This window comes from Lytechinus pictus, unplaced genomic scaffold (assembly GCF_037042905.1).
Source record: "Lytechinus pictus isolate F3 Inbred unplaced genomic scaffold, Lp3.0 scaffold_19, whole genome shotgun sequence".
Lineage (NCBI taxonomy): Eukaryota > Metazoa > Echinodermata > Echinoidea > Temnopleuroida > Toxopneustidae > Lytechinus > Lytechinus pictus.
In genome coordinates, this window is record NW_026974140.1 from 10,773,044 (window position 1) to 10,788,847 (window position 15,804).

General features: G+C 35.3%; 1 protein-coding gene across 1 annotated transcript in view; it reads left to right on the forward strand.

Annotated features, from left to right (window-relative positions):
• Positions 1-3,515: 3,515 nt before the first annotated feature.
• Positions 3,516-15,804, forward strand: part of LOC129260916 (tripartite motif-containing protein 2-like) — a 79,419-nt gene continuing 67,130 nt past the window's right edge. The window contains exon 1 of the mRNA XM_064114165.1: positions 3,516-3,887. The gene's annotated coding sequence lies outside the window, so the exon portion shown is untranslated. The remainder of the gene's footprint in view (positions 3,888-15,804) is intronic.

A 15,804-nucleotide genomic window follows, 5' to 3' on the forward strand; every position in this document is an offset into this window, starting at 1 on the left:
CATTTTTTTTTTTGAAGTATTGAATGATAAAATTATGTGTACAAATCATTTCTGACTACTTTTTGTTGGCCTTGGGTGTACTGTACAGTGAAATAAATATCAATTTATTCTCATTTTATCCGTTCGATCAGAGAAATGTTTTCTTTTCATATACGATGTATATGGGATTTATATTCAATTTGGAGATTTAATCTATAAAAGCTTTCAGTAAAAATATCTAAATCGTTATCGTACACACGGAGGTGCTACTATAAGAATAACTGTCGCAATTTTCATTTGACCTTAAAGGTCCACATGAAAGTTGATTTCATTCATTCATTCATTCATTCGTTCGTTCGTTCATTCGTTCATTCGTTCATTCGTTCATTCATTCATTCATTTCATTCATTTCATTCATTTCATTCATTTCATTCATTTCATTCATTCATTCATTCATTCGTTCATTCGTTCATTCGTTCATTCGTTCATTCATTTCATTCATTTCATTCATTTCATTCATTTCATTCATTTCATTCATTTCATTCATTTCATTCATTTCATTCATTTCATTCATTTCATTCATTTCATTCATTCATTCATTCATTCATTCGTTCGTTCGTTCGTTCATTCATTTCATTCATTTCATTCATTTCATTCATTTCATTCATTTCATTCATTTCATTCATTTCATTCATTCATTCATTCATTCATTCGTTCGTTCGTTCATTCGTTCATTCGTTCATTCGTTCATTCATTTCATTCATTTCATTCATTTCATTCATTTCATTCATTTCATTCATTCATTCGTTCATTCGTTCATTCGTTCATTCGTTCATTCGTTCATTCATTTCATTCATTTCATTCATTTCATTCATTTCATTCATTTCATTCATTTCATTCATTTCATTCCTTTCATTCATTTCATTCCTTTCATTCATTTAATTTCATTCATTTCATTCCTTTCATTCATTTAATTTCATTCATTTCATTCCTTTCATCCATTTAATTTCATTCATTTCATTCATTTCATTCCTTTCATTCATTTGATTTCATTCATTCATTCACTTTCCTTCTTTCTGTTTTTCTCCCTCTTCTTATATTGCTTCCCCTGCCCCCATTCGATTCTGCCCCAAAGGCACATTTTTATGCATCCCCATATGTATTTCTTTTTCTGTCAGCTGGGTTTCATTGGTCTATCGCTATTTATTTTATAAATTGTATATTTTTTTTTCATGTATATAAGCAGATTTCTATGCAGTTTGTATGGATGTAAGCTGTAATAGCGAATACTTTTAATTGTGTCTTGAATAAATTGAATTAAGATACACAACATAACTTCATGCATTATCGTCACGATCATGAACATTGAACCTAATGAAATGAACTTGCACTTTTCGTCCATCAGGGGTACATACCAAAGTTATTATGAACCCCATTACCCTATCCTTGTTCATGTGTATGCAATATTAATTATAGGCAAATACGTCGTTGAGGGTGCGTGTAGAATATATATCAACATTAAATACAAAGCATTTCATTATCCACCCGTAAAAGCATTCGTTTACATTCATTATTCCCTCCATTAATCAACCTCACTGGAAATGTTGACATGAATAACTCCTGAACTAATGATAGAAGTGATGACATGGATTCCCGGTGTGTCATTAACCTGTAAACTCTATGTGAACTTATATCCTCATCGTAGCCTACCCTTCATTCCATTCAAGTCAACTAAAAATTAATTTTACACAGTGCACAGATTACTAAAAGCAAATTCTACCTTTTCAAACTATTATAATGTCAGTCTATTAGAATTAATATTCCAAAACTTAAAATGGCAATTTTTTTTTCATATTTACTCTCCAGTTACTTGAATTATCGTTCTTTTTTAATGAAAATCATGAATTGTTCGGTATTTTACCAAAACCAGACAGTCTCACATTTAATTACATTCTAAAGTTGCAATATGATTTTTTTTTTTCTCGAACCACAATTACATCTTTCGTTCCAAAGGTTATTATAGATACCCTTCTCTTTCCCTATATCTTTGTGATTAAAATGAAAAGAGATAAACTAAATAAACTTCATTGGAGAGGAACTATATGTCCTGGATTAAATCCCATACAGAGCGCGTGAGGCGTGCTCCCTATAGGGGGGGGGGGGGTACAGGGAGGGGGAGTTTCCCCAGGCCTCCCGAGCGAAGTTTTCGATGCCTCATCAAATTCAAATCAAAAGGAGACGTCTCTTGCGTCTCTAGTATTCCAAATTTAATTAAAATGCTGAGATAAAAAAAAAAAAAAAATTGAAAGAAATACGGGAAAAGATTAATGAATTTGAAATAATTCCTCTTCCCGCGCGAAGCACGGAACGTAAAACGTTTTATAGAAATTGAGAACAAAAGTTGTGTAAAATGCCTTCCTTGATTAGATCTGATTTGATAAAAAAAATATTTAGCCACATTACACTTTCAGAAGACACGTATGCAGGGAGGAAAGAGTCCCTCGAAATTTCTGAATTTTTTCTAAAAATTCAGAGAAATTCCGAAGTTTCGCAGGAAGGAATATTTGCAGCGGAGTTGTCGCCGGAGCAAATGTCATATGGAACCAAAGTTTCTCCGTTTATACTTTTGCATTATAGCACGGCGCGAATTTAATGCCTGTCCCCTTGAGCAGATAGTTTGCCAAAAATTGGTTGCTGAAAAGCAGAAATTGCATATGCGGACTCGGAGAGTGGCGGTAGTGTTTACCCGCTCTGACCAGAAGAGCGGAAATTAAATAAATACTTATCATAATATTTTAAACCAAAGTATACTTCATAATTTCTGGCAAGAAAATACACGAATCCCATTGCCGAGGAGTTGAAAAACGGAGTAGAAAAAGTTGTGGGAAACAAAGGGGTAAGGCAATTTTTATATTTATCCCGCGAAATTTTGCATGAAGAGAGAGAAGAGCATCTCGTTTAGGTTTTTATACATTTGACAAAATACAAAAAGGAAAAACAATAAAGCTACACCCTTCTTCTCTTTTCTCGCTTCGCTTTTTCTTTTTCTCCTTCCCACTTTCCCCCTTTTTTCTCTCTTTTATTTTTTTTATTAATTTTTTTTCTTGAATATCTAATGAGGGGCAGTTACCCCGTTGCCCCTATCCCTTTGAAGTCTCCCCTGGTCCATATGGATGGAAACCTATGAAGTGTGTCTTTGTTTTTGTTTTAGATGAAATGACAACGCAACTTCGAGGCTTTTTATTGAGGGGGGGGGGGGTGCCCGGGTAGTGGTCGTGTAGGCCTTTACCATATAAGCAGAGAGCACGCAGGCACAGGTTGTATGTAAAGAAAGCAGGTAATTTGTCCATCTGCATTCTTTCTAACCCCAAAATGATCTACCCACGAACTTGTATAAAAGAAAACCAAAACTGACAAAAATAGAAGAGAAGAGCCCCCACATAGATCTCTTGACCCCCACCACACCACGCGCGATTCAGATCTGAGATAGACTGAGCTGAGAGCGTCGTATCGCGAGCGACGTGCATATGCATACTATACTAGTACCGGTACGTATACCGGTACCGGTAATTATGCGGCTAGCTAGCTAGCCAGCTCAATGCTCTTGCGCAATCATTTGAATCGCTGGTACTAGGGCTGAGAAGGCATCCACGCCTCAATTTATTTGTAAATTCACAGCAAATACATTTTTTTTGGATTCATACTATCTGGCAATTATATTTTGGATCATCATATATTATTGGATCAGCCGCGGAATTAGAGAGGATAAGTGAGTAGTACTTCTGTTCTGGATCTGTGTTGATTTGAGACGTGATCGTGACTGAGCTGAACGGAGCCCCGAACATAGCCGGCCAGGCCGACCGCGACGGGGATAGGAATCCACTGGCATCGTACTGCCACACACTCTAGTAAGTATTGGGCCTTGAATGCCAATGGCAATGGCACAGTGCACCAGCCATGGCATTACTGGTGCACACATTGTCATTGATAATAGACCCTTCTCCATAATTTGATGAAAAACCCTCCATTATTCTCGACATATCACAATCAGATGGTCATTTTGTAAATTGTTTTACAGTTTGGAAAAACAAAGTGAGGGGGGGGGGGGGGGGAGGTAGCCACTTATTAAACTGACGTGCTTAAAGGTCAAGTCCACCCCAGAAAAATGTTTATGTGAATAAATAGAGAAAAATTATATACTAACATAATGCTGAAAATTTCATCAAAATTGGATGTAAAATAAGAAAGTTATGACTTTTTAAAGTTTCGCTTATTTTTCACAAAACAGTGATATGCACAATTCAGTGACATGCAAATGAGACAGTTGATGATGACCCTAACTCACCATTTCTTTTGTTTTGTATTGTTTGAATTATACAATATTTTAAAGATTTGGCAATTAGGACCAACTTGACTGATCCATATATTGTCAAACAATACTAATTCCACATGTTCGGAGAGGAATTAATCGTTTCACTTAAAAATGAAGAGAAAATTAGAATATTTCATGTAATAAAATACAAAGAATTAGTGAGTGGATGACGTCATCAGTCTCCTCATTTGTATACCGACCAGGATGTGCATATAACTGTTTTGTGAAATTAAGCGAAACTTTAAAATGCCACAAATTTTTTATTTTACTTTCGATTTGATGAAATTTTCAGTGTTTTGCTTGTTGGATTTTCTCTTATTATTCAAATCAACTTTTTGTTGGGGTGGACTTGTCCTTTAATCTTCACAAAGCCAGGGATTCCTTATCATTCACCTACACACATGGTTGTTTTTTCATGGGTAGACTAAAAAACTATCAAATCTTTATCACCATTTGCGTGTGGGGGGTAAATATACTTGTAGCCCATTTACATATAAAGTTAGGCTAGAAAAGTTAAAGACTTTATATTTTTTTACTAGAGTCTATAAACCATGGGAAAAACGACTGTTTGTGGAGATGAATGCTATGGAATCCCTGGCTCCGTGGAGATTAAACATGCAGTGGAATGACTTTAATATCTAGGAGCCTCCTGGCAAGGGGGGGGGGAGGAGTGTACTAGAGGCTGAAGCCCTGCAAGCCTCCCCCCCTCTTCAGCTCCCTCCCCAGTCCTGGGGCCCCTGCATATGTAAGTATGTACATTTCCTTGGCCTTGCTAAAGTAAATGATTGTTAATAAAGGATAGGTTCACTTGGATGTAAAAGCAGAAAAAATAATGGTGATGGCCAAGGTAATACATGTAAGTAGTGAAAGTCCTAACAAAGAATCAGAGGGTTATGGATTTTTGTATTTTTTTTATATTGATGTCATATACAACCAGCTTCCCCATGTATCATGTGATATAAATTCTATAAATGTAATACAAAATTCCATAACTTGCAAATGTTTATGGAATATGATTATACCATATATGAGAATTTTTTTATGGCTAATGTGACAAATGTTCAAGAAGGTGGTATATAATGATTTAAAACTTCCCCTTTAACTTTGTAGCTTCATGTAGGCCTACATGTCTAATAAATTATTTCCTTTTCCATTAGCTTTTTGAAATTTTATTGGAGGGTAAATATGACAGACTTGCTAATGAGGAAATGTTCACTTTTTCGTGAACGATGTGAATTTACACTCTCAACTTCATTTCATAATAGTGTGCTGTGTGAGTGACATATAACATTGTAACGTCATATACGTGGATTGTTAAGAACTGGCGAGTGTTTCCTGAGACAAGAAATCTGTGAATTTCACTTACCGGTACTGGTTTGTTTCTAGTTAGATGCCAGTGAAAATTAATGACTCTTTACATGTAATGCTCTCCTTGTGTCATGGCTTATTGAATGGTTTTACTTTATTGAATGAATAGAAAATGTTCAGTCCTGAAAATTCATAATCTTTCAGAAAAAAGATTGAGTAGTGGTAACTCGGATAATTAAACTAATTAAAAGTGATCTCATGAATTATATAAATTGATTTTTCCTTGGACGCAGTACTGCTGTTATTAAAACTTTACAAAGTGCTTTACCCAGGGAATCATCTCGCATGCGGTGCTCGCGTTTGACAATTTTGGGAGGGCTTGGGAACTGAGATGTCTCGTAACGGCCTAACGGGGGTCTTGCGAGAGGGGCTGGGCGGCTTCTTAACTGAACTTTTGTCATTCGGAGTATCTAGAGAACTGAAAATTAGGTTTGAAAAAGGGGGTCATCAAAGCGGCACGGCCCCGTACTCCAATATATGTGAGTGCCCCCCCCCCGGGGGAACTACCCTCACATGCACATTCATGAAATCCATTTTAAAAAAAGAAAGTGGAATTCAATCAGTTGTTGTCACAATCTGACCTAGAATTATGAGTTCATGATGACAGCTCATATTAAACCACCCACGTTCACTGGAATTCAAATCTCACTAAACTATTTGTCAGGGATGGCTAATTCAATTTAGAATTTCATCAGATATTTTAGCATGCAATAGAGGATGTAATTGTTTTTACCCATAAACAAAGTCAACAGGAATTCTACATGTACGTGGGTATGAACTATGAAATGTCATTAGCAGTTCTTGAGGCCACTCAAAGGGTTTGTGAACTGCTGCTTTTTGGTAAAAATTTGACAAGCATTACTAATTCTTTGTGTGCTTCAAGATTTTGGAGAGAACACAAATACTTTGAACAACAACTTTTGTTTCAAAGGTGTGTTGTAAGACAAAAATACTGCTGATTATTATCCTCATAGATCTCATATTTACAAAACAAAGGAGGAGTTATAAAAATGTGATGATTGATTACATGTGATGGTGTGTACACTGATATTAAGAGAATGAATTTTGGTACTAGTATTTGGATAGCGTATTGCAAACTTTTGCAATTTCCTTCCAAATATTGTAATAAACCCTGAATAGTAAAAACACTTTCCAAAGATTTTGACATTCTGTCTTTTGCAAACTGTATCTGTCATTTATAAATAGTAGAATTATTTCAATTCAATTCTCATATTTTACTGTTTTATCTGTCATACATGTTTGAAAATTACATGTAGATCTGAGACTTCTTTTATTCTGAAATTATATTTTTAGCAGTGTTGGAATGAAAATTTTCCATTAACTAACTCGTACATGTATCCTACACATAAGATATTTTAGGTATCATCATGTGCAACCCGTAAAACCCTTGATCGATCTTTCACTTCATAGTGTTTACACTTCAGTGGTGTCAAATTTGTCAAATATTTGTGATTATTCATTCACCTATTGTTTGTGTAATACATCATTGAATAAAAATGAGCTCATCATGCTGGAAAGCCCTTTCCTAGCACTAAGAGTGACAAAATTCTTGACATACCAAATATTGATCCAACCAGACAGAAGGTGATCTAGATAAAGGCAGTCATCCTTTGCAAAGTTGTCTATTCAAGATTAATGGATGTATACAGATTTAATCCCCTTTCAAATGTCTCTGCTTTGAACATCAGGGATTGAAGATGTTTATAATGGGATCAGTGAACTATCTATCACACTCAATCTCTTTGATCCTGTACAGTTAGATGGAAATGATGTTTGGGTTTGCGTTATGCAATCTAACAAAGCATTCTAAAAGTAAAAGTGCTTTATGACCAATTTGCTATTCAACCATTCTACTCCAAGCTTCAAAAGTACAGTACCGGGGAGTTAAGCCACTGAAAGAGGGTTTTCAAAATAAAAACTGTGACAATTTTTGCACCATTTGCTTAAATTACAATTGAGCCTACATGTTTTGCAAAGGTTACAAATAGTCATATAAGACAAGCCCCTTTATATATAAAGTGCTCTCTGTAAACATGATATTAAAACGATATGAATGTACATGTACATGTAAACCAGCACAGAGAATCGCAACCCAATTGTCTCATGGAGTTTAATTTAATGTAGCTCAATGCCAACTGGTGTTATTGTTTTAAACATTACTTGTACCGTATTTGGTTATACACTGTACATGTATTCAAATGTAATGAGGTATACATGTGTACTGCAGTCCTCGATTAGCATTGACCTGTGTTTATTTGAAGTGTGCCAAAGTAAATCAAGAGTAGACCATGGGCATGAAGTAGTCTGTCCAAGTATTTGTTAAGGTTATAAGGTCATGATAATTTGATGGAGGAAATGTTTTCAGGTTGTACATGTCATGGCTACATGATGTGTAGGAAATAAGCTCCAGCAGGGGTTTGTACAATTGTAGTCGGTACATGTAAGCCTACTCACTACTGAGTACCTAGGCCTATATATTTTCTTCCTTATTGTATAGTCCACATTCCCTCATTTGAGTAGGCCTCGGTATAACAAAAAATAGTGATCAATAGGGCCTAATATTTCTTTGTACAACCATATACCATGAATCCCTGGTAAACTACAAGTAGGCTCTACATTTTTATTCCCATTCCACACACACACACATGGTCTAAGAAAAAAAATCCTATTGCTCAAAGGTTCTTGACATTTTGTATGAACTGGTTTACAGTATTTGTTAATTCTAATTAAATTATGTTTTTTCCTTGATATCTTGTACCCCCTTCCTGTGAGAAGCCATGCTAATTAGATTGAAATGTCTTGACATTTAGATTACCTAGTCTAGTAATTTTTCTATCTGTCTTTTAGAGTAAATATCCACTTTCCTGCCCCCTCGGTGTATTTCATTATTCCTTCTAATTATCCCATATATTGCTGCCTTCTTGTACCATTTTCCTTTTCTGATTTTACTCTCAGTGGATTAGAAAGTCAGTGAAAGTCTAGCTTTCACTGAAAGCAAGACTTTAAAAACTAAATCACAAGAATACCCATAATTTACAAGAACTTAATTTACTACCCATAATACCTGATAATTCATTTTGTGTGTTCCAGCGTTGGGGGTACCCTCCTCATTACCCGGTATGTACCCCGTGTTCAGAAAAATCTAGCCTTTATACAAGGCCCCATGTCTGATATATATAGCACGCATTTCAGAAACTGAGTGACTAGTAAAACCCCCATTCCACAGAGAACAAGACCGCTGAAAGACCATGAATTCAGTGGTCTTTGTGGTCTTCATGAGCCCAAAAACTTTTGAAACGGTTCAAAACAGTCTTACAATGGTCTTACAGGAAAATGGTCTTTCAGTGGTCTTTCAGCAGTCTTTCAGCGGTCTTCCGATGAACTTTCAAAGGTCTTAATATTCTTTCAATGATGTTTCGGCAGTCTCTCAAGATTTTTGCGGAGATCACTGTAAGACTCATGAGAGATCATTGAAAGATCATTCAAAGATCATTGAAAGACTAGGCAAAGTCCATAGAAAGAATTCTGAAAGATCACTTGTTGCATAAAAGATCTCTGAAAGACCATTGAAAGATCTCTAGAGGACTAGTCTAAGACCAGTAAGACAAGAAATATCCATCAGTCTTTCAGAGTTCTTTGAGGGGTCTTTCTGAGCCATTCCACAGAGATGACAAATTTCAGTGATCTTGAAGACCACTGTAAGACCTCACCAATTGTAAGTCTTTCAGTGGTCTTTCAATGGTCTCCGTAATCGCTCAAACCTGGGTGAATGAGCCATACACTGGGCCTTTAGCAACCCAATTTGGATTTCTTATGTTTAACACAGTTCTTGTATAGCGCATATCACGTAACAACATCCCTACATGCTTCCAAAGGACTTGGATATTATTTATACCTTAGCTTTAGCCCCGCAGCTTTTTACAGCACGATGGCATCTTGAAGGAATAAATTCCTGCCAGGTACCCATTTACCTCACCTGGGTTGAGTGCAGCACAATTATGGATCTGTTTCAAAGTCAGAAGACTAATCCACTGGGCCACAACGCTCCACAACCATTGTTCCCAGCTTGAATCCGTTAGGCCTACCTTAGAGGTGGCCAATCAGCAAATGTTTGCATCCATGAACCCTGTATGACCCCTTACCGTAGAAGCAAACTAACATGTCCCATTACATCATCATCAGGCATCGAAAGTGCAGAATGGTGCATCCGCATGCTCATAACCCATAGCAAGCAGTGAAGGCCAGGTTCCAAAAGGCCTCGCAACTGAAGTTGCTCGATTCCGCATTCATCCTGGTTTCGCCAGCTATCTTCTTCGACTGCTACACATGTAGTCTGGTTTCCGCTACTACTTGACAAAGATATATAGCCAAGTCACAAGGCCTTGGCTGAGAAAAAGCTGCCTCATTTTAGGCACCCAGGCATTGTTGACCTATATTTCTGGGAAAAAAAGGGTTACTTTTTCAGTACAACATAGTAGGAGTTGCCAAAATCTCCCTTTCTACCCCATCACACAATCACCATAATTTAGGTTTGCTATCAAAATTTTGTTTTTGTGTTTGTTCATAAGGGAAATTATTTGTGAATTATAAAGCATTTTACTTGAGCCTCTAGCCTTGTTAACGCTGATGCATTAATCACTACATTACTTCAGCCATGTCTTTGTGGATTCTTTGTGAAAGGATATTTCATTCTATTTGGAAAGAAAATACACATCTTCATTGGGGAATGTAAAATAATTGAAATTATATCATGGGCTACGTGTAGGGTATGGCAGAATTGCAACAAAATATGTGAATGGATGTACTTTTCAACAACTGGCATTAGTGAGGTGTGAGAAGGGTGCCCAACAATAATATTTTTGTTCTCTTGGTACCCTGAACATTTTGTTAGGATCACCAGCAATGATTGTAACAATTCCCATAGTCCTTACTCTGCATTGTTTATGTTTATTCTTTTAAACACAAATGCCAATGAATGGAATGAATTGTTATGAGATGTATTTGTCTGAAATATGATTTATGAATGAACTCTCCAAGCATTGAAGAATTATTATGGTGAAGGAGAGTACAGATGGTGTAACAATAAGCACAGTCTGCAGCTGGTTTATCAATGATTACAGCTGACTGGTCTGAAGTCTGTTAATTGAAGGGAGAAGTTCAAACCCCATGATGATATGCTTCAGTGAGGAATTTATCATGTTTTCTCTTACTCAGAGATCTTCCAATTAAAATTAAAGGGGCAAATCAGGCTGGAAATGCTTGCTGTCTGAAATTTGACCATGCATACACTCTAAAAACAAATCAGTCAAAAATGACTAGTTAATAGGGTCAGCTGGGTGCAGCTGTTATTCTAGTCATATTTGACTATTTTCGAGTCAGAACAGAGTTACTTCTGACAAGAATATATGTCAGAAATGTGACTATCAGTCAATTTGACTGATAGTCATGATTTGTTTTAAGAGTGTAGGCCTACATTTTACATGTACGACAGGCATTAATTTTTTTTCTTATTTTCGGGGAGTACAGTACTTTTCACAAACTAGTAGTACTCACTGTCCTATCGGATAGCTTTAAAGGACAAGTCCACCCCAACAAAAAGTTGATTCAAATAAAAAGAGAAAAATCCAACAAGCATAACGCTGAAAATTTCATGAAATCGGATGTAAAATAAGAAAGTTATGACATTTTAAAGTTTCGCTTAATTTAACAAAACAGTTATATTCGCATCCTTGTCGGTATGCCAATGAGGAGACTGATGACATCACTCAGTATTTCTTTTGTATTTTATTAATATTATGTGAAATATGAAATATTCCCATTTCTCCCTGTTGTCGTGTGAAACGATGATTAATTCCTCCCTGAATTAACATGTGCAATTAGCTTTGTTTAATACTATATGGTTCAATCAAGTTGGTCCTTATTGTCAAATCTGTAAAAAATGAAATATTTTATATTTCAAACAATAGAAAACAAAAGAAATAGTGAGTGAGGGACATCATCTACCGTCTCATTTGCATGTCACTGAGATGTGCATATCACTGTTTTGTGAAAAATAAGCGAAACTTTAAAATATCATAACTTTCTTATTTTACATCCGATTTTGATGAAATTTTCAGCGTTATGCTAGTTTGATTTTTCTCTATTTATTCAAATCAACATTTTTCTGGGGTGGACTTGACCTTTAATAGTACATGTAAGTTCCCCGGAAAAGTTACTACCTATATCTCTTCATGATGCATACTTTTTGCTAGACATTATTTGTATACTGTTTTGTGAGATAAATCTGGTCTACATCTTATTCATCTGAAGAAGTGATTGCTGTACAGTATGAAAAAAAGATTATACAGGTCAAAAGAATTAACTGATTAATCAATGACAGGGTCTACAGTACCGTATCTTGTTCCTTCAAGAACCATACAAACAAACTATAACAAAAGATCAATGTCATTGAATGAGTATTTGTGCATCAAATCTTGTTAAAGTTTATCGGATATTAATATGGGATTATGTGCATTTGATTGGAGATGTCTTCAGATTTTCTTTGAAAATACAATATCCTACTTGTCTTCAGCATTGGCTGCTTGCTGAACCTAGATTTGATATTTTACACAAGTAATGAATAGCTGTATTCCTTTTAAATAAAATTAATTACTATTCATAAAATGTCACTAATCCTGATAGATCTTCCATGACAACCTTCACGAGTATGATCTAAATGTTTTTAATTGCTTGTCTTTATTCCCACCTTGGTCATTTTCTTATCACAGAACCAACAGAACTATCTAAAGTCAATAGTGTTTAGGACACTCATTACAAGGCTATGAACGATTCTAATAAAGTTCAGTTCACACAACATATTAGACACAATATTGTGCGGGGAATACTGTAGTTCTCTTTGCCCAAAACTTGTATGAATCAAAACAGATTGTTATATTTCTGGTCAGGGCAGTGGCGTACAAATGAGGGGGCTTGAGAGGTGCTTGCCCCCCCCCCTCAATTTTTCACGACCAAGAAAAAAAAGAGAAAAGGAAACAAAAGAAAAGAGAGAAGGGTGAAATTGGATACTGTGTTCTGAATATGATGTCAAAATTTATCACAAAATTTGATTTTTCTAATAATTTTTTTGAATTTTTTGCCTGATACACCATATCAGACTCCCTCAAATCTTGACTCATTATGACACTGGGTCAAGGGATGTATTGCCTGTGTACTGGGCTCTTGTGAAGCTCTATGTTGTACCGTGGCATGCAGACATACATGTACTTAATTTTGAAGTTAGATATTTACATACATGTACTTTATAGACCATATATTTTGTGCTTATATTTTGCATATTTACATGAAATCCCAGATTGGAAATTCCAGAGAGTTGTATCAATATTTCAATGCGCAATTCAATTTCTTTGTTTTACAAGGAAGTGAACATTTTGTTGTTGTTTTGTAAATTTTGCATAAATGAAAGCATTGTGAATTGTCTTATTTCATGATACATGGTGACAATATATTAAAACATTGTTCTTAATAGTGTAAATCACTGTGAACCCCTTCTTTTATAGATGTGAATGGATTTTTGCATAATTTCAATTTAAAACTAGACTATGTTACATTTAGTTCCATGTGAACATAACTTGGAGCAACTAGGAAGTGGAGCTTTTGATGGTCACTTAATTAAAATTTATTTGAGATGTCAAAGAGTGTTAAAGGGATGGTCAGGTTGAAAATATTTATATCTTCATACATAGAGTAGAGTTCACTGAGAAAAATGCCGAAAATTTCATCAAAATCGGATAACAAATAATAAAGTTATTGAAGTTTAAAGTTTAGCAATATTTTGTGAAAACAGTCGTCATGAATATCCATTAGGTGAGCTGATGATGTCACATCCCCACTTTCCGTTGTCTTATGTTATTACATAAAATCATATTTTTTTCCATTATTTCATACTTGTGTGAATAATATGTCTCCCTTATATTTTTTATAATGAAATAAGTTGCAGCATTAAATATCTAATGCACTTAATCAGTTGTCAATCCAATTTTTCTAGTTCTTGGAGCAAAAAATTTGAATAAACCTAATTTCATATAATAAAATACAAAAGAACAAGTGGGGATGTGACATCATCAGCCCACCTAATGAATATTCATGACGACTGTTCACAAAATGTTGCTAAACTTTAAAATTCAATAACTTTGTTATTTGTTATCCGATCAGTGAACTCTACTCTATTTATTTAGCTATAAATACTTTCAGCCTGGACCATTTCTTTAAACGTTTTTTTGTCAGATTTAATTGTTTTATTATAGTCCCCATTTGAATAAAGCTCTGGTCGGTCAGTGCCTGTCATAAAATTATTGAATTACTACATGTATATGGCTCGATGTGATCATAAGCCCTGGCATTTTTTCTTTCAGCAAGAAAATTACCCACATTGTGCTGCACTTAACCCAGGTGATGTGAATGGGTACCTGGTAGGAATTTATTCCTTGAAATCATAATCAGCTGCTCTGCTAAAGACTGGATCCTACTACATTGTAGTAGTATCCATGGCAAAAGCCAGGGTAATTTAACTGTATGCTGCATTACTAGCCCTTAATAGAGACAGGCAAGTAAATATACATGTAGAAGCACTGATGCTGTGAATTTCTCAAAGCAAAATTAATGTTACTGCTTTGTGCGGACTATTTCAGTGTGCAGGAAAAACAAAATGAATCACTGAAAGGGAATTTAGAAGTAGATTTACAAAAATTTATGTCAGTTAGGAAGTTGTTTGAGCAGGGAATATTGGTTTGTATTAACAAATCTTCACCTCTGATATAAAAGAAATACCTCAGTTTTGATGAACTTGAAAACTTTGCATTATAAATTCTTCTGATACTCTATCACTCCATAGTGTAGTGGACTTTTGTCTTCATTGTGCTTTTCAAAAGCTATAAATGTACAGATGTCTATAGTTTTTAGTATACTGGTATCTTTTAATACCCATAGTATAGATAGTGTACATACTACATACATGTATACATGTATTAATTACCTGTAAGTAAACTATGGTAATGATTATTATTCCAAACATGGCTACATGTATGCAAGATTTTTTTTCCTGGGGGGGGGGATGGAGATGGGCAAAAAATTTGAAATAATATTCAAGCGTATAGTGGGGAAGTAGAGCCACCAAGCTGATTACCAGGAGAGCTGTTGCTCATTTCATTTTCAGGTGGAAAATTTTTGAAATATGATTTAGATTTGGAAATTATTGTGGGGTGAAGGGGGGGGGGGGGGGCAAGAGCCCTCCTTCCTCCTACCCACTGCATATACATGTATGGCAATGATTCCAAAATATCAGACAAGAAATAGACTTTACTACTTTACATGTACCTAGTATCATTTCAGATCAGTACAGTGTTGTCATAGGGACTTTTAGTAGAATTTTGTCTCTCCAAGGGGCTTGTGTTATGATTCCAAAGTACAAAAAGTAATAATAATTCAACATTGTGACTTCTTTTTGTATAATTCATAAACATAAATGGCATAAATACACGTAGGTGAACTATGCATCATGCTGATGGAGCTACTATTTTTTGGTTTACATGTACTTGTACGATGGTTGTAGATGTATTAACCGTTTCTGGATGGTAGTCTTGCAATAGCATCATGCTAAATAATTTGTTGATCTAGTCTCTGCATCATTTGCATTTAATGAGACAATTCTGATGGGACTCTAAATAATCAAGGATGTGGCATGCCCGAATCCATGTGGGTGTTTGGATTGTGCTAGCCATGCATGCGTGAGAGTAGTCAAGACATCTCTAACCCCAAGAGGATTGGGATGGAAGTTGAAGAGATGGTAATGTAATTCCTTTGACCTTTCTTTAAAGGTTCTTATGTCTTGTCTGTCTGCAAGAAAATCCTATTATGCTACATGTACATGGATTCAAAGAAAAGACCATGTCCAGATCATGTATTTTCTGTTGTATGCTTTGATATGAGGGAGGGAATATACATGTAGTGATAATGTCTTTTCTCAGTCAGTTTCGTAAAAATGAGTTGTTCTATTCAATATTCACTTG